Here is a 23281-nt window from a genome sequence, read left to right on the forward strand (position 1 = left end):
TGCAGGAGGAGAAAACTTTAGGGAAAATACTGTTTCAAGTCCTTGTTAAATAACCAAGTAGAGAGGGCTGTTTATTGGTGTCTGGACTTATGAGAGTTTCAGGCTGCAAATATAAGTGGGGGGTACACAAATGGAAGGCACTTAAAATGAAAGGAGCAGATAAAGTCCTCTATGAAAATAGAGAGGAAGAAGAAAAGAAAATTCCAGAGGAAATCTAACATTTAAAGACTGGAATTAAATGGTAAATTTTAAGTTATGTGAATTTTCCCTCAATAATTAAAAAAAAAACCCTCAATCACAAAGACTAGTACTATGAGAAATATCCAGTCAAGAAGCCTGAAAATAGTGGCCAGAGAGATTGGAGTAAGGTGCCCTGCAAATCAAGGAAAGAAGGTATTTCCACACAGAGTCAGTGGCCAATTGTACCTCATATGGATGGAAGGCCAATAAAGATGAAAGCTATAAAGAAAATGTCCAAAGAATGTGTATGTCTTATTTATATTATTGTTTGTATTCTATATCTTGTTCCTAGAACAGTGTTTGGCACTGATAGTGGGTGTTCAATATTTGCTTGTTGAAAGAATAAAATGAAAATATCAGAGCCATTTAGCTTCTTAGTAGACACGGAGCACAGCTAAGAATGGTGTAAATATCAAGTAGAAGGTAAGGAGATGGAACCAGGGCTTGTAGCCAAATCTTTAAAGAAGTTTGGCTTGGAAATAGAGGAACAAGGCATCTGCTGGAAGGAGGCTGTGAGGTCCAAGTTGGGGATATTAAAAAAAAAACAAACAAAAAGTTAGGGAAAAAATGTGTTCTGATGCAATTGGAAAAAATTCAGTAGAGTGGAAAGAGGAAGATGCATGTGAAAAGAGGGAGAATCACTGTGGTAGGTTCTTGAAGGAGCAGGATGGTTGCATGGGGATTGACATTTTCTAGGAAGGGTTGTCTTTTTACTGTAACAGGAAGAAAGAAGGAGAATATGGGAACCAATGTGAGTATGTTGGTACATTTGGAGGTGGAAAGTGGAAGAAGTTATGGTCTGATATTATCTATGAAGAATAAACCAAGATCATCATCAGAGAGGGCAGTGGGGAGAGGAAGTCAGAGTTTTCAGGCCCCTGAGAATGTGTATTCCCTGAGAGCTGAACAGGATTGAGGGCTCCCTTGAGGTTAATGGACAGGTTTGTATCATGATACCAGTCTGTGGAGATTGTGTGTTCACTAGCTTGTGCTAATGACCTTTGATCAACTTAACAAATATTTATGGAGTACCTACTGTGTGTCTCTGTGGTAGAATCTAGGAAGGACAAAACATAACCACAGTGTAGATATTGTCCTTGTGACACTTAATGATCAGTGGGGGAGACACACATTCATAAAGAAACCACACAGAAAGTTGTCAAATTCAACTGTGTTAAGTGCCTTAAAAAAGTGGAGCCAGAACTTCTAGAATGGTGGAGTGAGGACCTCTATAAATCTGTTCCTCTATAAAAGCAGCAAAGACAACAGAAAAATTGTCAAAATCAACTTTTGCAGAACTTTGGAAATTAACCAAAGGCTAGAAAGGATCTAAAGAAAATTTATTTGAGAAAAATGACTGAATCTCAGTAAGAACAGTGAACTCTGTGGCATGGTACCTTGCCCTATTCCCAACTCTCTTCCCCCAGATTCACAGTGGCCTTAAAAACTAGAGGCTTTGGAACCATAGTAGCTATGAAAAACAGAGGCACTAGTAGCCACTGGAAGGGCCACACTGAGTTGGACTCCTCAAAAGCCCCATCCCCAGAGAACTGCCAGTATGTGAACTGTTTGCCATTTCCCTGGAAAAGACTCTTGTATCTTGAGCCTCTTCTGTGTGTTTTTTTTAATTGAAATCTAACTCATGTACCATACAATTCACCTATTTTAAAGCGTAGAATTCAATAGGTTTTAGTATTTTCAGAGTTGTGTAATCCAATGTTAGAACAAAAGACCCCAAAACCAAAATCACCCCTCAAAGAAATACTGTACCCATTCACAGTCACATCCCATTCTTACCCCTCTCCCCCCCAGGCCCATGCAAACAATAATCTACTTTCCATCTTTATAGGTTTGACTATTCTGGGAATTCATATAGATGGAATCCTACAAGCTGTGAGGTGATCAGTTGTGACTGGCATCTTTCACCTGAAATAATCAAGGTGAATTCATTGACTAACTCCTGGTCACAGAGATCTTATGTTTTCCTCTAAGACTTTTGTAGCTTGAACTTTTATATTTAGGTCTGTGATCCATTTTGAGTTGTTTTGTATATGGTTGTGACATAGGGGTTCGAATTCACTCTTTTTAATGTGGAGATCCAGTTACTGAGAAGACTGTTATAACCCCCATTGAATCATCTTGGCACTTTGTCATGCATCAGTTGACCTTAAGTCTCAAGTCTCAATTCTATTCCATTGATTTACTATTTATCCTTAAGTCAGTACCACATTGTCTTGATTACTGTGGCTTTTTAGAAAGTACTAAAGATCAGGAAATTTGAATATTCCAATTGTATTCTTTTTTTTTTTTTTTTTCAAGATTGTTTTGGCTATTCTAAGTTCCGGAGCTGAAATAGAACACAAAGACAGGGTCTGGGGATAAGGAGGAACAATAGTTTTATTACTCTGCCAGGCAAAAGAGGCTGCAGCAGGGCTAATGTCTTCAAGACTGTAGACCTGCCTGGGGTAAAAGACGGAGGGGTTTTATAGGAAAATACAGGATCTGGGTGGTTTTGGTAAGCATCTGGCATGTGCTGCCAGCCGTGGTCATCGTGTCTTCAACGTGATGTCCTGACTAGTGCTGGCACTGGCCATCCGAGTCTCGTTACTAAGTATATACATTGAGGTCAGTGAGATGTCAATATCAATACTGAGTTCCTGGAACAAAGGATTCTGTAAAAGAAACAAGTCAAGGGGAGAGGGAAGCTTCAAGAATGAGGAAGGGAAAAGTGTGCTCCTTTAAAATCAAGCCTTGCTGAAGCACTAGTGTGTCCATCTTAATTTCTATATTTAAGTTTCTATAGCGGTTTCCCTTGCATTTCCATATGAATTTTAGGATCGGATTGCCAATTTATGCAGCCAAAAAAAAAAGGGGCGGCTATAATTTCAATAGGTATCATATCAAATCTATGGTTCGATTTGGGAGGGTCATCACTTAGCACTATTAAGCCTTCTGATGCATGAATGTGAAAGGTCATTTCTCTTATTTTGACCTTCTTTAATTTCTTTTAAACAATATTTTGAAGTTTTCAGGGTACAAGTCTTGCACTTCTTTTGTTAAATGCATTCCTATGTATTTTTGGTCTATAATATGTACTAAGTAATATCCTTTTTTTCTGTCATTGTAAGTAGAATTACTTTCTTAATTTCATTTTCAGATTATTCATAGCTATTGTACAGAGATGCTATTGAGCCTTTTATGTTGATCTTGATTCCACAACCTTGCCGATTTGTCTTTGGCTTTGAAAGAGTGGACCTACGCCGGCCGATTCCATCTTGTTCTGTGTCCTCCACCTTGAGTGACTATGTCCCCGACATGCCCCCTTTCCGGGAAATTCGCAGAAACCTCAGGCCACACCTCGTGCCCTTGAGTAACCTCCCACTCACCTGTTCAAACTTCCCCGATCAAAACACGCCCTGCGACCTGCGTAACAGGACTCCGACCCTTCCCCAGCCAATCGGCGGAGGCCACGACCCTTCCCCAGCCAATCGGCTGAGGCCACAGCCATTACCTCACCAACTGCCCCTAGACCCTATAAAACCTTTGTGCTTTTGAAACTTGCTGTCTCCCCGGCATCTCAGGCATCTCACCGCTGCGTCGGTGCAGGTAGGGGACTGAGCTCGAGCTAGCTCGAATAAAGGCTCTTTGCTTTTGCATCGAACTTGGCTCCCTGGTGGTCTTTGGGGATCACGAATTCTGGGCATAACAGCTTTTGACAATTTATTATATGTCTGGATTTGGCTCTCTTTGTGTTTAACTTGTAGCTTGTTGAACTGCTTGCATGTGTAAACCAATGCTTTGCATTGTGGGGTGTGGATCCTACTTTGAGTAAGAATGCATAGCTCAGGGTGCTGGATGGCTCAGTCAGTTAAGCCTCCGACTCTGGTTTATGCTCAGATCTTGATCTCACAGTTTTCACAAGTTTAATTAAGCCCTGCATTGGGCTCTGCACTGGCAGTGAGGAGCCTGCTTGGGATTCTCTCTCCCCGTCTCTCTCTGTGCCTGCCCCACTCATGCTGTCTGACTTTCTCAAAACAAATAAATAAACTTAAAAAGAAAAAGAATGCATAGCTGTGTGTTGTTCAAATCTTCTAACCAGTGATATTTTCTTAGAAACCTTGCTTTTTGTTTATTCCTTCCTTTCTTCCCTTCCTCCACTTTTCTCACTTTCAATGGCCTTTTTCTCTTAAAATTTTCTTTTGAAATGTTTGGGGCATTCACAAGTAATACAAAAAGGTTCAAAACAGCTATGTGGGTCTATCCCTGCTTAAACAGTATAATTTGGTGGAAGATACTTGTGAGTTTTTCTTTGTCTTAAAGTTTCTATCCTGCAGAATATTTAGATTTAGTTTTATCTAGACTGTATTTTTCCCACACCCTCCTTAAATTTCAAATGAATGTGCTTCATTGGCTTGTTGGATCTGGGAAGGGCGTTGTCTTCCCAAAGCCCATTGTCTGAACATTTCAATTCAGGTCTGAAGGAGGAGGTCAAAGAGGATGTGGCCTCCAGTTGACCTATGAGCTGTTTCCTCCCCCCCACCTCCCCTCCCTTCTTGGTTTGTACTATTCATCGTTCCCCTGGTGGGAGCTGTTTCAGAGACATAGTTGGAGAGAGTAAGGTGTTAAGACTGATTGTAAAGTACACGTGTCTGAATGCAGTGAAGGCTTCCACATAAACTTTAAGATTTTGGGGGCCAGTGCAGAGATCTATTTGTCTAGTGACCACCAAGCAAGCCTCGTAAGTAAGTTCCTTTGCTTATTCAACCTGCCACCTACCAACCTGGAGTGACCTGTCTCTTCACTCTTTCCTTGCCCTTGGTGTACAAGGCTCAGTTTGGGAACCCACAAGGTCTCTACAAAACTGAATCTGGTCCACTGTGCCATCTAGACACCCAGTCATTCATTTCCCACTGCCTGATTTCTTTTTCAGGGAAGACTGTGCATGAAAGGCAGAGATACAACTTACAGCACTGCCTCATGGCCTCTGTGACTGAATCAGATGTTGAATCACTGTGGAAATACCCCAGGTTTGTTTTCCCTATTCATGGAAATCAGAGGACTGGAAAGTAAGGGGTGATACCGGGTCTTTGCAAGTTTGACTCCTCCTCTTGCAGAGATTATCCAGAGTGTCCTGTTTTTTTGAGTGAGTAAACGCCAGTCCAGCCAACATGAGCTTTAGTAGGACCTGCCCACATGATGGCTCATATGATGTGGGTAGGTAAGAGTTGTGGTTAGGCACGATACCAGCAGTCTTGTATTAATATGGATATAATCTTTGAAAATGGCACTTAAGGAAGGGAGATTGGTATAAAAATGTGTGCTTAGCCTTTTCAAATAAATGGCATGCAACCTGAGTGCACTAATTAGAAAATCCATTCATGTGTCCCAGGGTTAAAAGGCCAGCTGCCCCACATGCTCATGCACAGAGAACACAGACATCATGGGCAGTAATGTGGTCGCCCGCTACGAGCCCCTGGGAGGATGGCTCTGAGGATTTCCCCTTTGTTGTCAGGTTCTTCAGCAGCTCCTCGAGCGTTGTGCTTTGTGGATTATTTTTCCCCACCTCACTTTTGTGTCTTGCTTCTGTTCTGGTGGTTGTGCCTTTAGTTCTCAGGGCTGACACTTCTCTGTCTCCATGGCCCTGTTTCTGTTGTCAAATTCAGCTCCTTCCTTTGGAGCTTTTATAGGGTTCCTCCGCCACCCTATTCCTGGGCTCAATTGAGACTCCAAATCTTTGTCAAGGGAAAGAAATAGCCTGAGGATACTTCACTTTGAATCTTGAGGCTCAGGAACAATGCCACTGGATAGAAGGCACTCAGGTCCAGCTCCCTCCACCACCAGCCTCTGGGCTCAGCTCTGGAGTGTGAAGCCCACAGGTCAGAATCAGGGTCCCCGTGGGTGAAACTCACCTAACTCTAGGCATCTTGGGAGCTGCTCAAGTCACTCTGTCTGTGCATTCATCCTTTCCTCTATGGCTGTAAAATGGGACGCCTGGGTCAGCACCGTGCATCCTTTTTTTTTTTTTTTTAATTTTTAAATGTTTATTTATATCTGAGAGAGAGAGAGAGAGAGAGACAGAATGTGAGCAGAGGAGGTGCAGAGAGACAGGGAGACAGATCTGAAGCAGGCCCCAGGCTCTGAGCTGTCAGCACAGAGCCTGATGTGGAGCTCGAACTCACGAACCGGGAGATCATGACCTGAGCCGAAGTCAGACGCTTAACTGACTAAGCCACCCAGGTGCCCCCGTGCATTGTTCTGAAGTCTCTGAGTGGCTTTGCTTAAAGTCAGCATTTTTTCAACGCTTGCCGGATTGCATAGCACTGAGGTCCTAAAAGCTTTTTGAGTGTCCGCTCTGTGCATTTAGCTTTACTTTGTAAACAGCAATGGCAGCTGAGTGTGCTTTAAGGACAAAGCAGCAGGAAATCTTTTGAGACCTGAGGCTCTTTTGAGTGCTGAGGTGGGTGTGGGCAGAGCCACCTCCGTGAGTGGAAGAGCCATCTTGTGCCCTGAGGCTTCTAGAGGCTGGAGCCCCTCAGACTTCTGGCGCACCTGCTGAATGCCCATGGCCCCAGACATTCCCCTTTCCTCCCTGACTGGCATTCCCCTGGGGCTTAGCAGACATTCTGTACTTGCCACCCTCTTTTCTCGGGGTCCATCTGGGGCAGCAGCATGCATCAGGTACTTTCCTGGAATGTAAGGTCCCTGAGGGCAGTGCTCTTTGCCTGTCTTGTTCATTGTTGTATCCTCCAGCTCCTAGAAGGGTGCCGGGCACACAGTTGTTGGTCAGTAGTAAATGGTCTATTAGCTGTAGCAAACCATTTACAATCTGATTCTCAGTTCCGATACAATGGCCATAATGTAGTGTTAGCATTCACTCAGTATTATTACTATTGTTACTGTAGTTAGTATTATTATGTGTTGAAATCTTCAAGAAGTGTCCAGCTTTGGATTCAGGCTGAATGTTACATTCAGAAGATTTGGAATTTCTTGAAATTACCATAAATGACAAGTGTATCTGTGTCCAAGAGCAGAGATCTCTATGTGGTGCTCAGTCCATTTGAATTGAAAATCTGAGGTCCGCTTTGGTGCCCAAGCTCAAAACTTCTGTTCTCTCTCTTCTCACAGAAAACCAAGCGGGAGGCGGGCCTGGATAGGGCCTGGTAGAACCAAACTTAGGCCTAGGGAACAGTCTCAAAGTGGTGAATACTGAGGGCAAGGAATGGCAGTGACCTGAGTATTCCTCTGGCTGTGGCTTTGGCCATGGCAGGTGTAGGCCTTGGAGACCAGGAGCTGGTGGAGCTGGCTTTTAAGAATAGGCTGTTCTTGCAGAAAATGGGATTGATAAAAGAAGTACTGGGGGCGGGGAGAGGGAGAGAGAGCACTTGCATTTGTAAGCAAGTTTTCTAATAATTGAATTTGGAAGGCAGGGCTTGGGCCTGCCATTAGAGGAGAGGCCTGGGAGAACATGGCCTTGGGCCGATAGAGGCTCATTGCCCTAGGAGACAAGTGAGGGAATGTCTGAAGTTGGGGAAAGTAAGGAGATAAGGAAGACGCAAGATGCCTCAAATCAAGGTCCTGGCGTGGATTAGCACTGTTGCTTCTTGGAGCAGAGGCCATTGTCTATATGGTGAACATGACTGGGAAGATGACCAACGAAGGAATGAGAACAAAGATCCTTGTGTGCTGACTTGGAGAGCCTCAGGGAGATACAAGGGCACAATAGCAGAGCAGGAGAAAGGCAGAGGTAGCAGGGAGGTGGTTCTGTCTTCTCTAAAGCTGCCTGGCATTCTTAGCAGGCTCCGGGCCAAGACTGGGGTCATGGAGATGCAGAAAGGGGTTGTGAACAGCCGGAGTCAGAGGGAGCTCAGTCTTGTATCAGCTGAAAAGTCACTAGTGTGGACCTTGGGTTAGTTAAGGGAGTCCACTGGGCTTTACTCTTCTATTTATATGGTGGGTTCAATTCTTGGTAGCTTGCAAGGTTGTGGTCATTAAAGGGGATGATGCTCACTGTGACAGGTACCTAGCACATGCTCTGTGAATACACCCAGCATACGCTCTGTATCTTCTTCCTGAGCTGATATTCCAGCCCTGACTAGGCCAGCTGATGTCTGATCTAGACGCCAGTGCTAGTGGTAGCCAGATATGCTGGGCTAACGTTGGGAAGGTAGGAGACAGGAGTCTTGAGGGGGCACAGTTGTCCAGCCATCAGAAAGTCATAGGTTGATCCAAGACTGCCAGCTTAATCTCAGAAATCTCCCTGTCAGAGGCCTATAGCTGTTGATGCCCCTTCTACTCTGATCAGGGACCAGGTGGGGCAGACCCTGAGACCTCCAATGGGGGAGACACTGGGAGCCCTGACTCCAGGAGGCTTAACCCAGGGCTCACCCTATCCAGCTCATGCTGTCAGGCCCACTTTCTATCTGTAACACTGCCTGGCTTGTTGGTGGGTAGATTGCTCATAACATGGCTGCGGCGCAAGGATGAGGCAGCCGTGGGGGGTGGGGGTGGGTTATGGCCACATCCTGCAAATGGAAGTGCTCTGCTGAGTGTGGGGAGAGCTCAGCTCAGGAACACCAGGTGGTGCTGGCAATGCCCGCCCCCCCCCCGCCCCGCCCTCCACCCCTGGACTGCGCTCATGCCTGAGCAAGTTTCCTAGGCCCAGGCCTCTGCTCACGAGTGGTTCTGTCTCAGTCCTGCTCTTCTTCCGGGATCTGCACCATGTCTTTGGCCATGGGCTGCTGGACCAGACAGTTAAGAGTATCCTGGAAGTCCTATGTCCCACCAACCAGGGGGCCCAGAGTATGTCTGAACTTTGCTCACCCAGGACCCTGAATGACCACAGGCTTCCCTCAGTGACTCTGCTTCCCTAGGTATTTCTGGGAGCCCAAGAATTGCTTTTTGTGGGTTTAGCAATAAATCCCCCAGGTTCTTCTTGGGCCTCCAATGGATGCGTCTGCTGTTTGAGGGAGGGGCTCACTGCTGCACCTGCACCTCTCAGGGAGAAACTACCCCTTTCATGAGCGGTCTGGCTGAGCCAGAACCTCTCTGTGGTCCTGACAGGCTGTGAGCAGCATCTTGTCCCTGCACGGATGAGGAAATAGGAGATGGCCTTCTCCACAGGCTGTGCTCAACCTTTCAGTGGTCCTGGGGCAACCTTGCTTGTACTTGGAGTCTCCCCGCATCTCTTATTGTTGGAGTCTAATTTTGTCGCCTTTTGTTCCTAAGCCTTTTCACCCCCAGGACATGAGCCAGGGTGTGCTCAGCCTTGACTGTCTTTCTTTTTACAGAGGGGTTGCTGCTCTTTTTACAGAGGGGTTGCTGCACACACTCTCTCTGCCTTTAGCCCCGGTTCAGAATCCCTCCTTAAAGCAATCCATCCATCCATCCATCCATCCATCCATCCATCCATCTCTTCATTCATTCATTCATTCATTCGTTCAATAGATGTATTTATTGAATTCCGGATATGTATTGTTCTTTGTACTAGAGACACAGAGTGGTGAAAAACACTGGCGTCCTTTGGGGCGGGCACCTGGGTGGCTCAGTCAGTTAAGCTTCTGACTCTTGATTTTGGCTCAGGTCATGATCTCAGGGTCATGAGATCAAGCCCTGTGTCATGCTCAGCACTGAATGTAGAGCCTGCTTAAGATTCTCTCTCTCCCTCTCCCCTGCCCCTTTCCCCAGCTGGAGTGCACACTCTCTCTCTCTCTCTCAACAAAACAAAACAAAACAAAAAACAAAACAAAACACTGAAGTCCCTCCCCTTAAGGAGCTTATGTTCTGGTGGGAAATTCAGGACATCAACTTACCAGAAATGTCTGAGTCCCTTCTCTGTTCTGTGAGCTCGAAAGCGAACTCATCACAGCTATGCTTCCCTGTGCTCTCTACGTCCTATGACATATTCTCCAGATCTGCAACAAAAGACGGTTCACTGTATCACCACTCAGGTAGCCAGGGGACACCAGAGACATCCTGGGACCCAATAGTGTAAGTCTATAACAAAGAAGAGTCTGGGAACATCTGGGTGGCTCAGTTGGTTAAGCATCTGACTCTTGACTTCGGCTCAGGTCATGATCGCGAGGTTTGTGAGTTCAAGCCCTGCATGGTGCTCTGCCCTGACAGTGTGGAACCTGCTTGGGATTCTGTCTGTCTCTCTGCCCCTCTCCCGCCTACTCTCTATCTCTCACTCTCAAAATTTAAAGAAAATACAAAAAAAAAATGAAGAAGAGACTAGATGAATGAAATAGAGTTCAGTCCATAAGCAATCAAAGACAGGAACATTGTTGGGGAGAATGAGGCCATCTCATAGCTATGGAGACTTGGGTTCCTTTTCTGCAGAGTGAGGCAGCTCCCCTGGGCTGGGGAATGGTCATGGAATGGCAGAACCACACTAGTCAGTCAGAGAGGTTTTCCCACTGCATTTCATCTCGTCTGCTTCTTCATTTCCATTAGCCTTGGATTCCAGTCTCTGTGGGACACTAGGAGAGTGTCTGTCTTTGCTGCATCCTTGGAAGAAATTGAAGTTAGCTTTTCTCAAAGTCTACATTCTCTGGACAGCCCTGGAAAACAACTCTGAACAACTGCAGAAAAACGGGAGAAACCCAAAATGCAAAGAAGGGTCAATTGGTTCCCAGATGTTCACTCATTTCATCTGATAAGTGTTAACTGAGCACATACTCTGGGCCTGGTCTTATGGGTGAGTTGGAGCTCAGGGTTAGGATACACACTAACATGTGGAAGTGAAGTGTAGACAGCAGAAGCATGGTGTAGATGAGTGGAAAAGCCTTCAGGACGGGGGGTGGAGGTTTAGCGAAGACCTGGAGGAGGAGTGAGGATGATGAACAGGACCCAAATAGGGAGTGAGTAGGAGATGCCTTTCAGAAGTGGAAATGACACCAGGGAAGGCTCAGCCATAGGACTTGACATTTCTGGGAGTTGGGAAGACCTGTCTTCACATATGGATGCAGAGGAGAGAGGCAGTGGGACAGGAAATTTGGGGCTATATTGGAGTGGACCTTTCATGCCATGGGAAGGAGTTTGCATTTCGTGTTTAGCTACCATGTCCATTTCTTCCCACCTTCTCTGAGCCTCAACTCTTCTTCCAGTCAAAGTGATTTCCAGCCCCAGAAGTTCTGATGAGGAGCTTTCATGTCCCCTTGTGTCTCAGACTTGAGTTCTATTCCATTATCACTGTCTCCTCTATTAGACAATGGCCCACAGACCTGGGGCTCTTCCTTGATGGCAGTGAGGCATTGCAGGTGAATGTGCATTTTGTGAATCTGGCTGACCTGGGCTGTGATCCTTCCTCTGCCCCTCATTAGCTGCATGACTATCAGCAGGTGACTTCACTGCTACAGCCTCAGTGCTCTCATCTTTAAAATGGGGGAAATTAGCACCTGCCCACCACATGTAATCACTGGCAATGTGTATCTGAGTATGCCTGGCAAATGGAAACACTAACTCCCTGGGCTCCCTTAGTCTAGTTGGTGTGAAATCTACAACTGACTGACCTTGAACTCTGCGTTCATGTCTCCCTACTCCCTGCACACCCTCCTCCCCCCTGCCCCCCCCCATCCCGGCTGCTATGTTGGCCAGGGGCCCAATAATAAGGTGTAGCTCAAACAGGGAAATCATCTAAAAACTGAATCCACAGAGGAAAAATAATACAAATATCTAAGTGCCGTGTATGCAATATAAATTTATAAGGTATATTGCACATTTTAGGAATATATCGCCACACTATATATTCTAAATGTCACATAATGGGCTCCGTTTTCTGATACCTCAAATACATCTTCCAGACTGTCAACTATATTTTAAAAATGAGTATCTTTTTAATGGCCCATGGTGGGTAACCTCTGCAGAATAGGAGAAAATTCATTATTTCTCCTGGTGTTAAGTGACTTGTACATCCAAAGGTGGTCAGGGAGAGTGAAAAAAGATAGTTCTTTTCACGTTGGTGCTTAGGAGGGGTTCTGGAGGTGAGAGGCACTCACGGGCACTGTAAATGGCCTGGATGGGAGATAGAGACTATGCTAAATAATAAGAAGGAGGAGGAGGGAGGATGGGCAGCTCTGTTGAGCCAGATGAATAGCTTGGGCAGTGAAATACTGGCCAGCACGAGCCCAAGATGCTGCTTAAAATTCCAGCTCCATGGCACCTCTGAGGAAGGAAAGGAAGGGATTTGTTGTCACCGCTATGATGGGAAGGGAGGACGGAGGACAGGAGTGAAACTATATTGAGCACCAGCTGCAGGACAGACACTTTATCTAGGTTATCTTATTTAATCCTTCCCAGATTCTTGCTGCGGGTGTTGGTGGTGGCATTTTTATCTCAATTTTGCTGACAAAGAAACCGTCTTGGAGCTAAGGAATGTGCTCAAGGTCAGACTGCCTGGGCCTGGAACTCAGGTTGGTAGGACTGCAAATTCCATTCCACTGGTAGAGCAACAAGGTTGGTCCTTCTTGCATTTGCTGAGGGCTGGCCTTCTGGCTATGCTGCCTGAATTTTCTCTCGGAGCCTGTGGCCAAATGATCTTCAAGAGCTCCTGCCCCTGCCAGTCATTAATCATCATCATCTGCCTTGGCAGAAGCAGCTCATCCAAGGCAGGGTTTCCTAAACACATCCAGAGAGAAATGCAAAGATCCACCCCCGTGTCTTTTTCTCTTTGGCAAAGTCTGTTCTGTACCCAAATAACATAGCACTGTCAATCAAAGACCAAGAGGGGAGGGTGCAGAAGGCAGGGGGCCCTGACTGACACACTGTTGAAATCATTCTGCTTGATTAGGAGGCCTTCACTCGGTCTCATCCTAAATGAAACGTGGGATACCCCTCCTGACAAGAAGCTGTGGGCCTGGGAAGGTGGAGCCCACAGAGGCAGTGGAGTGTCTCTAACCCCATGATGATCTCATGGGGAAGACTGACTGGGCTGGGTGGCAGAGCAGTGTCCTGACTCTGGCCCTTCAAGGCGAAGACCGAAGAGTCTGAGGTTGGTTATCGGTGAAGTAGGACCACGCGATTAATGGGAGTTGAGATGTGGAAGGAGGGGAAGGAAGACTTGAAGCAGACAAAGGGAAGGGGACAGGATGGATTTTGAAGCTGCAATGTTGGAGCTCCTGCCATATATATATATATATATATATATCTCCAAGTTAGTTAGCATGTAGTGCAACAGTGGTTTCAGGAGTAGATACCCTAATGCCAATTACCCATTTAGCTCATTTCCCCTCCCACAACCCCTCTAGCAACCCTCTGTTTGTTCTCCATATTGAAGAGTCTATTATGGTTTTCCCCTCTCCCTGTTTTTATATTATTTTTGCTTTCCTTCCCTTATGTTCATCTGTTTTCTATGTTAAATTTCTCATATGCATGAAATCATATGATATTTGTCTTTCTCTGACTAACTGATTTTATTTAGCATAATACCCTCTAGTTCCATCCACGTAGTTGCAAATGGCAAGATTTCATTGTTTCCTATTGCTGAGTGATACTCCCTTGTATATCTATACCACATCTTCTTTATCCATTAATCTGTTGATGGACATTTGGGCTCTTTCCGTACCTTGGCTATTGTCAATAGCACTTCTATAAATATTGGGGTGCGTGTGCCCCTTTGAAACAGCACACCCTTTTCCCTTGGATAAATACAATTGCAATTGCAATTGCTGGGTCGTAGGATAGTTCTGTTTTTAATTTTTTGAGGAACCTCCATACTGTTTTCCAGAGTGACTGCACCAGTTTGCATTCCCATCAACTGTGCAAAAGAGATCCACTTTCTCCGCATCCTCGCCAATATCTGTTGTTGCCTGAGTAATTAAAATTAGCCATTCTGACAGGTGTGAGGTGGTATCTCATTGTGGTTTTGATTTGTATTTCCCTGATGATCAGTGATGTTGAGCATTTTTTCATGTGTCGGTTGGCCATCTGGATGTCCTTGCAAAAGTGTCTATTCATGTCTCTTGCCCATTTCTTCACTGGATTATTGTTGAGTTTGATAAGTTCTTTATAGATTTTGGATACTAACCCTTTATCTGAACATGTCATTTGTAAATATTTTCTCCCATTCTGTTGGTTGCCTTTTAGTTTTGCTGATTGTTTCTGTGCAGAAGCTTTTTATCTTGATGAGGTCCCAGTAGTTATTTTTGCTTTTGTTTCCCTTGCCTCCTGAGACATATTGAGTAAGAAGTTGCTGCAGCCATAGTCAAAGAGGGTTGCTTGCTTTCTCCTCTAGGATTTTGATGGCTTCCTGTCTTACATTTAGGTCTTTCATCTATTTTGAGTTTATTTTTGTGTATGGTGCAAGAAAGTGGTCCAGGTTCATTTTTCTGCATGTCGCTGTCCAGTTTTCCCAGCACCATTTGCTAAAGAGACTGTCTTTATTCCATTGGATATTCTTTCCTGCTTTGTCAAAGGTTAGTTGGCCATACATTTGTGGGTCCATTTCTGGGTCTGTATTCTGTTCCATTGATCTGAGCGTTTGTTCTTGTGCCAGTACCATACTGTCTTGGTGATTACAGCTTTGTAATACAGTTTGAATTCTGGGATTATGATGCCTCCAGCTTTGGTTTTCTTTTTCAGGGTTGCTTTGGCTATTCAGGGTCTTTTCTGTTTCTATACACATTTTAGGATTGTTTGTTCTATCTCTGTGAAGAATGCTGGTGTTATTTTGATAGGGATCGCCCTCCTGCTCTTGTTAGTACAGTGTGCTTTTGCTGGCAGAGATCAGGGTTCCCATCTGTGGCAGGGTCCACAGTCTCAGGTGGCTTTTCAGTGGGGAAGATCTGACAGGCCTATTTCCTCAATGGCTTTCAAAGTCGGAAACCCACTCCTCTGTATCCATCTACATCACGTCTTGCCTCTGTAGGCAGATAGGCTCCTGAGACAATCCAGACCTGAGCCAGGCAGGATAGAGGATTTTCGTTCCTTGGGCCTCATCCCTGGGTCTCATTTAGTGTGGTTCCAGCTGTGCTCTTAGTCCCAGACCCTTTCAGGACTCTGGTCAGGTTATGGTTGGATCCTGTCTTCCTCTCAGGCCTCCATCCTTTCCTTGGCAAGGCTCTTTGTGCACGACATCCACACCTCAGGGCTGGGGCTCTGCCCCCAGCTCTCCCTTCTCCACCGGGCTGGCTGTCAGCTTCAGAGGCCTTTGGGGGATCTTTTTCTCCTACCTCTCTGGCCAGCTCTGCCCTCCATCTGCTCTTCCCACCCCTAGGCCAGGTCCATAGCTTGAGGACTCAGGTTCAATGTCAGTAGGGGCTGACATGCTGGTTGTTAATGCTGGGGTCTGTTCAGAGTGGTCACTGCTCATCCTGCATGAGATAGGAACTATTATAAATATTACAATCTTGCCATGTCCAGATAAGACACTACTCACCTGCTGTTGAGGGACAGGATAAAACCCAGCCTATAATAATCATAATCATGAATATTTATTGAGTGCTCCTGAGTGCCCAGCACTTTTCTCTGAGAACTTTCTATCATTTAACTTATTTAAGCCTCAAAACAGTCCTCTTGGGTAGGACTATGATGATCCCAATTTACAGATTAGAAAACTGCCCCAAATGAGAGGCAGTCATTCAAACCCTTGCAATCTTACTTCAAAGCAAACATTTTCAAGGCATCTGGGTGACTCAGTTAAGTGTCTGACTTTAGCTCAGGTCATGATCTCATGGTTGGTGGGTTTGAATCCCACATCAGGCTCTGTACTAACAGCTCAGAGCCTGGAGCGTCCTTCAGATTCTGTGTCTCCTTCTCTCTCTGCCCCTCCCCTACTTGCATGTGCTCTCTCTCTCTCTCTCTCAAAAATAAACATTAAAAAACCCCCAGCATTTTCAATTGCTCCATTACCCTGCACATCAGCCTCAAATGTCAGCAGGACCATGGGATAGAACATTTAGGATTCTTAAAATTTGGATGGAAATCTAGACCCAGAGCAGCCTTTTTAAAAAATATTTTGTTTTATTTTATTTTATTTTATTTTATTTTATTTTATTTTATTTTAATGTTTATTTATTTTTGAGAGAGGGAGAGACAGAGTGCAAGCTGGTGAGGGACAGAGAGAGAGGGAGACACAGAATCTGAAGCAGACTCCAGGCTCTGAGCTGTCCGCACAGCACCTGACACACGGCTCAAGCTCCCGAACCATGAGATCTTGACCTGAGCCGAAGATGGACGCTCAACCGACTGAGCCACCCAGGCGCCCCACAGAGCAGCCTTTCAAAGGCAAAGAGGTGTGTAGTCTAACACATTGGAATCACCGGCTTTGTGACTTGTTCAAACTGCTGTACTTTGAGCCTCAGGTTACTAATCTGTAAAATGGACTTAATAATTGCTTTTTTGCAGGGTTGTGTGTGTATGGTCAAGTGCAATAATAAACACTGAGCACAGCGCCTTGAATGTCCTCGTGAAGCTTGACGAGCTATATTTTCGGATGCACGGGAATCCTCCTTGGTGAGACAGGCTTTGCGGCAAGTTGTTATCCCAGGCTGCTTTTGCTTCTGCTTCAGGCAACTGTGGGCAAATGCCACAGAAATGTCTCTCCTTGTTACTCACAGTAATTACCTAGCGGCTGTGTCAGAAGACTCAGGAAAGCATCATTACCGAGAGCTTCTTCTGTACAGCCCCTTGGACAAAACTCTGGCTTCCTGCGGCAACCTCTGCCTTTTCCCAGCCAGCTGGACAACAATCAAAGTGCTGGAGGGTGAGGAAGAAGCAGGATCAGGCCTGTTCCCAAGGGTGTCCCAGGCAGGGTGAGACAGCACCGTGCAGTTCGTGGTGGGTTGTTTTGTGAAAAGTCCTCCTGTGAATTACACCTTCCTGAATCTATGCCCTTGTATAGACCCTCCCACATTGACTCAGGGCCAGGTCATCACTTGGCTTTGCCCAATGGGACACCGACAGATGTGATGTGAGCATAGCCTTGATCAGTCCCGGTATACACCGGGACTTGCGTATAGGCTTGTGAAACCAGCTCGCCACGTGGAGAGAGAAATGAGTGCCCAACGCACAGCCCACGCTCATCAGACATGTGAGTGAGCCTTCAGATGCAAACCAGGTCCCAGCTGACCTGCCATGACCACAAATGCATGGAGCTCTCCTCCCTAGAAGAGGTACTGAGGGTTCTGTCCTGTGACCCCCAAGGACCTGGCTGTTGAACATACTTTCTCCTCCTTCTGTGACCCAAAGATAGGATTCCTTTTAACCTAATTTTTGTGGGGTGTCCCTGCCATGACTACTCTGCACGTAGCAGAGCATGGTTTGCAAACCAGCCACATCTGTGCCATAGCCTGCTACATTGAATGTGGTATTGTTAAAGTATGGCATCAGGATGGTCCCATACACCCTTCATTTCCCTGTACCGTAGGCTCCATTGAGCACAAAATTCATACCTGCCCAGTTATTCTCACTTCTATGCACAGAATAAGTTCTGTGCATTTACATACACTTTTTAAAGCACATACCCCGGGCCCTGCCCAGCTTTGCAGCAGCTCATTTTCTATGTATGTCAAAGATAGTACTTGCACTTGAAATTAGGTCCCCCCATTCATTCCCAGACTGTAGAGGCAGGCCCATTAAGAATGCACAGCTAGCCTGATGCTGCTGGCTGCAAAGGGTGTTAAATACTCACATACCACAGCTCCGCCAAGGAGCAGGGATAAATATGGCAGGCATGAAATGGGTCTAAATTGCTCCTGATGGCTCTATTCAATAATGTTGGTCTTTTCCTTACAGTGCTATATAACAATAGTCATTTTCAAAATGGGGTGCTGCAGTTGTTTTTAAGGAAGAATTGACAATTTTGACCTACAGGGTAGTAATTTGCAAAATGTTCTTTCTTTAAGCCATTCACTGGGAAATGCAGGAAGGCCCACAAAGTGCCGGACTTGAGGCGAAAACGGCTGTAACTAATGACAGCCCTAAGTGCGGAGAGAGAGCGTGGCAGTGCTGGTGACGCTCCCGAGTCAGAGCCGAGGCCAGGCAGAGGCAGAAACGAGAGTTTCATTACAGACAATTGGGCTCAGAAGTCCCTGAATAAACCTTTTTTTTTTTTTACTTCACTTTGCCGGCACATTTTACATTGTTGGTGCTGCACTTTACAGCCCTGAAATGGGATTCGATCTGGGGAAGTAACTGCATTAGACAAAGGGACCACTTATCAGACGTACCTGTTAAATGCTCCAAATCCACCAGAACATCTGGTGAGCATTTAGATTCTTTACAAAGATTCAGAAGAAATAGTCCAAGGAATCCTGTGTGGATTTGATTGCACTTGAAAGTTATAGGTGCAAATGATGTGTTCTTTACTCTCTGGGCTTTGTTTTATGTGGGTCCCTAAGTTGTATATGCATGTGTATATTTTATGTTTACTCATGTGAGGCAGTCCTATCCTGTTTTTCTCTGTATTTGGAGGGACATTAATTTCAGAGTTTCCCTCTGTATTTCTCTACCTTTGCACACCAGTTCATGAAGGAGACAGACTGGTATGTCCCTGACTTAGTTGGTGGAAGGAGGGAATAAGGGAGACATTGTGTTATAGGGCCCAAAGCAGAAATGGCTTTTAAGACATGGCACTTTGGGGCTTTGATTTTCATATATATATATATATATATATATATATATATATATATATATGAAATATATATATCCTCTCTCTATATATAGGGGAGATATCTATCATCTATCTATCTACCTCCATATACATACATACATACATATATACACATACATATATGTATGTATATATATATATTTACTGCTTATTTAGTTTTGAGAGAGAGAGTGAGCAGAGGAGGGGCAGAGAGAGTCAGACAGAATCCAAAGGAGGCTCTGGGCTCTGAGCTGTCAGCACAGAGCCCGATGGGGGGCTTGAACCCACAAGCCCTGATATCGTGACCTGAGCTGAGGTGGGTTGCTTAACCAGCTGAACCACCCAGGTGCCCTGAAGAAATATTGTTTAAGGCCTTTCAGGGCAACAGGAGGAGAGAAGGGGTGGTTTTTATTGCATCTCCCCCCTCCATACACCTGCCAAGAAAAGAGGTCAGAGGTCAGGATGGAAGTGGAAGGACTGGTGAGTGTAGGTCCCCCTCTGCCTAATGGCAGCTTTGGAGAGGTGGTAGGACCTTAGGGGAAATAGCTGCAGTGTGTGTCCAGGAAGAATGACACACAATTCCCATTTGTTCAGGAATTCTCAGCCTTAGTAGAAGCTCCTGCAACCTGTCCTGTGCAAGGGAGGGAGTACTACTGTCTCTTAAGGGCCCACTTAGGCCTTGAGCTGTGAAGACGTCAGTGGCAATCATGATGGGAGATGGAGGTCTTCCTGCTGTTTTACTAGCACTATTTATGGGTCCATTTGCTGTAAACTTGAGCAGGAAGGACACCCCAGTAAGGGATGAGGTTAAATTTTCTTTTCTCCTTAAATATTTTATTATTATATCAAAGCTAGATTTAAATAAATGTGAAGGCTGATTAATAGGATAAGGAAAGGCATTATTACTCCTAGCAGATGAAAGCATCTAGGCGGAGGTCAGGTGAACGAGGCCTTTGGTTCATTGTTCGGCTTCCAGATCACTGAGGTTTTATGAAAGCACGTCTGGGGAAATCAGAGGGAGAGGCTATTCAGGGTCTCAGGAACACATGGGGGTGTGGGGCTGGGGAGTAGTATGAGTAGTACACTGGGCATCAGCAGGAATATGCTCAGGAGGATCAAAGAAAGCTCATATGGCCAATTTCTAGCACTTAGGGTTAGGATAGAGAAGAACACTTTAGTGGGGGTGAAATTAGTGTTCTGATGAAAGAATGTCATCATTTCATGGTCCTGTAGAGTAAAATATAAGAATCTGGGTTAGGCTTACCCCAACATTATCAATTCAAGAATATTTAAAAATTGATAACATCAGAAGGCGTATCAGTGCTGCTACCCTTTAACGTATCTTCCTCTTGAAGTACGTTGCTTTGGTCCAGACTGATAGTTCTGTGCCTGGTGACAGCTGTCATCCTGTGCATCAATCAGGATGGGCTAAGTTGCTGTGGTAACAACCCTGAAAGTCAGTGGCTCAAAACAATAACATTTATCTCTCTTTCACATTACACCCTCATTGCAGGTTGCCTGGAGGCTCTACTCTGTGTCATCCATACACAGAGGGAGGGAGGCTCTTTATTCATGATTCTTGGGAAGTGGGGTCCCTGTCCAAGGTCCTGTGCTTCAGAGGAGTGCTTTCCTTGCAATTGTCTCTGTGTCCCTCTCTGTCAGGCTTGGCAGGGCACACCTAGTCTTGTGTGGGCTCCAGGTGCTGGAATTGCATATCTGGAAATTTTCTTTTTTTTCTCCTAAAGTTTATTTATTTATTTTGAGAGCTAGAGAGAGCAGGGGAGGGGCAGAGGAAGAGATGGAGAGAGAGAATCCCAAGCAGGCTCTGCACTGCCAGTGTGGAGCCTCATGTGGGGCTCGAACCCACGAACTGTGGGATCAGGAACTGAGCTGAATTCAAGAGGTGGATGCTTAACTGACTGAGCCACCCAGGTGCCCCCAGTACCTGGAAATTTTCTAAGTCTCCCTCCAGTGCCTAGGATTGGCTGGGACAGAACTGGTGGAACTATCTGCTGGTGTGCTCTGAAACTGGACCAGGACTCATGGTGGTTCTAGTCCCTGCTTCTACTTTTGGGGGTACTTGCCAGCCTTCTCTTAATGTAGAGTATGTGGAGTCAACCAGATTCCCCAAGGAGCCTCTCACCTCAGCCTTGCATGTATGGGGTTATCCTGGACTCACTGGTCAAGCTCAGGTTCCAAAGGAGTGGTCTGGAAAGCAGATTACTCTTGCTGGTTGCCATGTGATTCATTTTATGGGATTGTGTGAGATTGGCCCACCAAGTGGTATCAGTAGGCTGATTTTTGGTGACCTTCACTTAGGTTAGATACAGAATGAATTCAGGGTTCTGGACTACTGATAATCTACTTTTGACTGATGTGTTTGACCTGTGTGAGGGTCTGTGTATCATGATGTATGTTCCAACTTCAGTGCTGCCTCTGATATATGGCAGCCAAGGGCAGCGGGGGGTGGTGACAAGGATCTTTTATACTGTGCGCCTCCCCATCCCTGGCTATCAGGTAGTCATGTCATCCCCTCTGCAGTCTTCATGACAAGTATCTGTAGTCCCTGGGGTTGGCTGTACCTATATCCCCACTGAGGACTTTCAACACTATTGCTTTGCAATAGTGATGTGCTCTCCCAGAGGGTGTTAAGTCATGCAGCATGAGGGGCAGAAATTCCTGGTACAAACTGATGACTCTTTTCTCTCTACCCATTAGCCTCTTTCATACTTCTCTGTTGGATACCTCTTTTGGATATTTATTTATATGGAGGACAGATGTGTGGCCAACACTGATGGAGATCCCACTTTAGGAATGCGGTGACTACTGCATCCTAAGGAATTCAAAAGAAGATATGGTTGGAAAAAGTGGTATTGTACTTTTACACTACAAAATACCAAGTAGTAAACTAAACATGACTAGAACATGAATGATCTCTCACATATACCTGTGCACTCTGGTTAAGACTTGTATTTGTGGTCACTGGGGCACCTGGGTGGCTCAATCTATTAAGTGTCTCACTCTTGGTTTCAGCTTGTCATGATCTCATGGTTCGTGAGATTGAGCCCCAAGTTGAGCTCTGTGCTGACAGCACAGAGCCTGCTTGGGATTCTCTCTCTCTCTCTCTCTCTCTCTCTCTCTCTGCCCCTTCCCTACTTGTGCTTTCTCTCTCTCTAAAAATAATTTTAAAAAAATTGAAAAAAAGAGTTGCATTTATGGTCGTTAACAATGAAGCACAATAATGATTTATAAGAAAATCATTGGAAGCCAGTATTCATGGATGATATAATAATAGATGATGTAAAGGCATAAGTAAGGATGTAATGAGGATTAAATAAATAGAATTAGGGAAATTTAGGAGCAAAAATATCTATCTTATTTCAATACAATCAGATTTCAAAGAGCCATGGCCACAGCCTTCTCAGTGATAAGAGTGTTGTTATCTTTGTGTGTGTGTGTGTGTGTGGGTGTGTGTGTGTGTGTGTGTATGTATGTGTATGCGTGTGTGTCAGGAGATAATGAACTTAGCTAAAAATGGTGTATTTGACAATAAAGACCATGAAGAGATGCTTTCTGGGCCTTCACAAGTAGAGATGGTATGCTGATTGGACAACAAACACATAAGTGCCCAAGTGTCTAAATATTCCCATGAAATTATTACTACACTCATGACAATGAACATATCCATTACTCCCAGAAGTTTTCTTGGGCTACTTTGTAATCCTTCCTTCTGCTCTTTTCCAACACCCACCCTCCCCAGACAACTACTAATATATATTTTTTTATCATTACAGGCTAGAGTGAATTGTCTATAATTTTATGTAATATAATCATATATTATATATAAGTCTTTATATAGACACAGGCCACTTTCAATTCTTTTAGGTAAATATCTAGGAATGCAATGGCTGCCTTATTTGGTAGCTTTAGCTGAATTTCTCAACTCTAGATTTCTTGTGTTTTCAGTTTCATTCAGTTCAAAATACATTCTAATTTACCTTTTGATCTATTCTTTGACCCATGGTTTCTTTAGAAATGTGTTACTTGGGTCCAAATATTTAGTGATTTTATAGATATTGCTAATTTAATGCCACTATAATCAGAGAACATACTTTGTATGGCTTAAATCCTTCAAAATTTACTGAAACTTGTTTTATTGCCTAGAATATGGTTATCTTAGTAAATGCTCTTACTTAAAAAGTAATCTGCATTGTTGGATGGACTATTCTATAAATGTTAACTAGGTCAAATTGGTTGCTACTGTTTGGTTTACTGTATCTTTACTGATTTTCTGTGCACTTCTCTCAATTTATTGAAAGACGTGTTGAAATCTCTGAATAAAATTGTGATTTTGTTGTATTTTCCTTGCACTTCTATCTCTATCAACTTTTGCTGCATTTATTATGAAATTTTGTTATTAGATGAATAAACTTTTAGGAGAATTACATCCTCTCA

The 23281-nt window shown here is 44.7% G+C and overlaps 1 long non-coding RNA gene across 2 annotated transcripts in view; it reads left to right on the top strand.

Annotated features, from left to right (window-relative positions):
* LOC147576028 (uncharacterized) overlaps positions 1-23281 on the top strand; it is a 149647-nt gene that overhangs the window by 21460 nt on the left and 104906 nt on the right. The window contains exons 1-2 of one of the 2 annotated variants that reach the window (XR_015242000.1): positions 3461-3846; positions 5171-5267. This is a non-coding gene — a long non-coding RNA (uncharacterized LOC147576028). Of the gene's footprint in view, positions 1-3460; positions 3847-5170; positions 5268-23281 lie in introns of those variants that run through there. The other variant, XR_015241999.1, reaches the window with a different exon arrangement.

Source organism: Puma concolor, chromosome D2 (assembly GCF_028749965.1).
Source record: "Puma concolor isolate L17-30 chromosome D2, mPumCon1.1.hap2, whole genome shotgun sequence".
Lineage (NCBI taxonomy): Eukaryota > Metazoa > Chordata > Mammalia > Carnivora > Felidae > Puma > Puma concolor.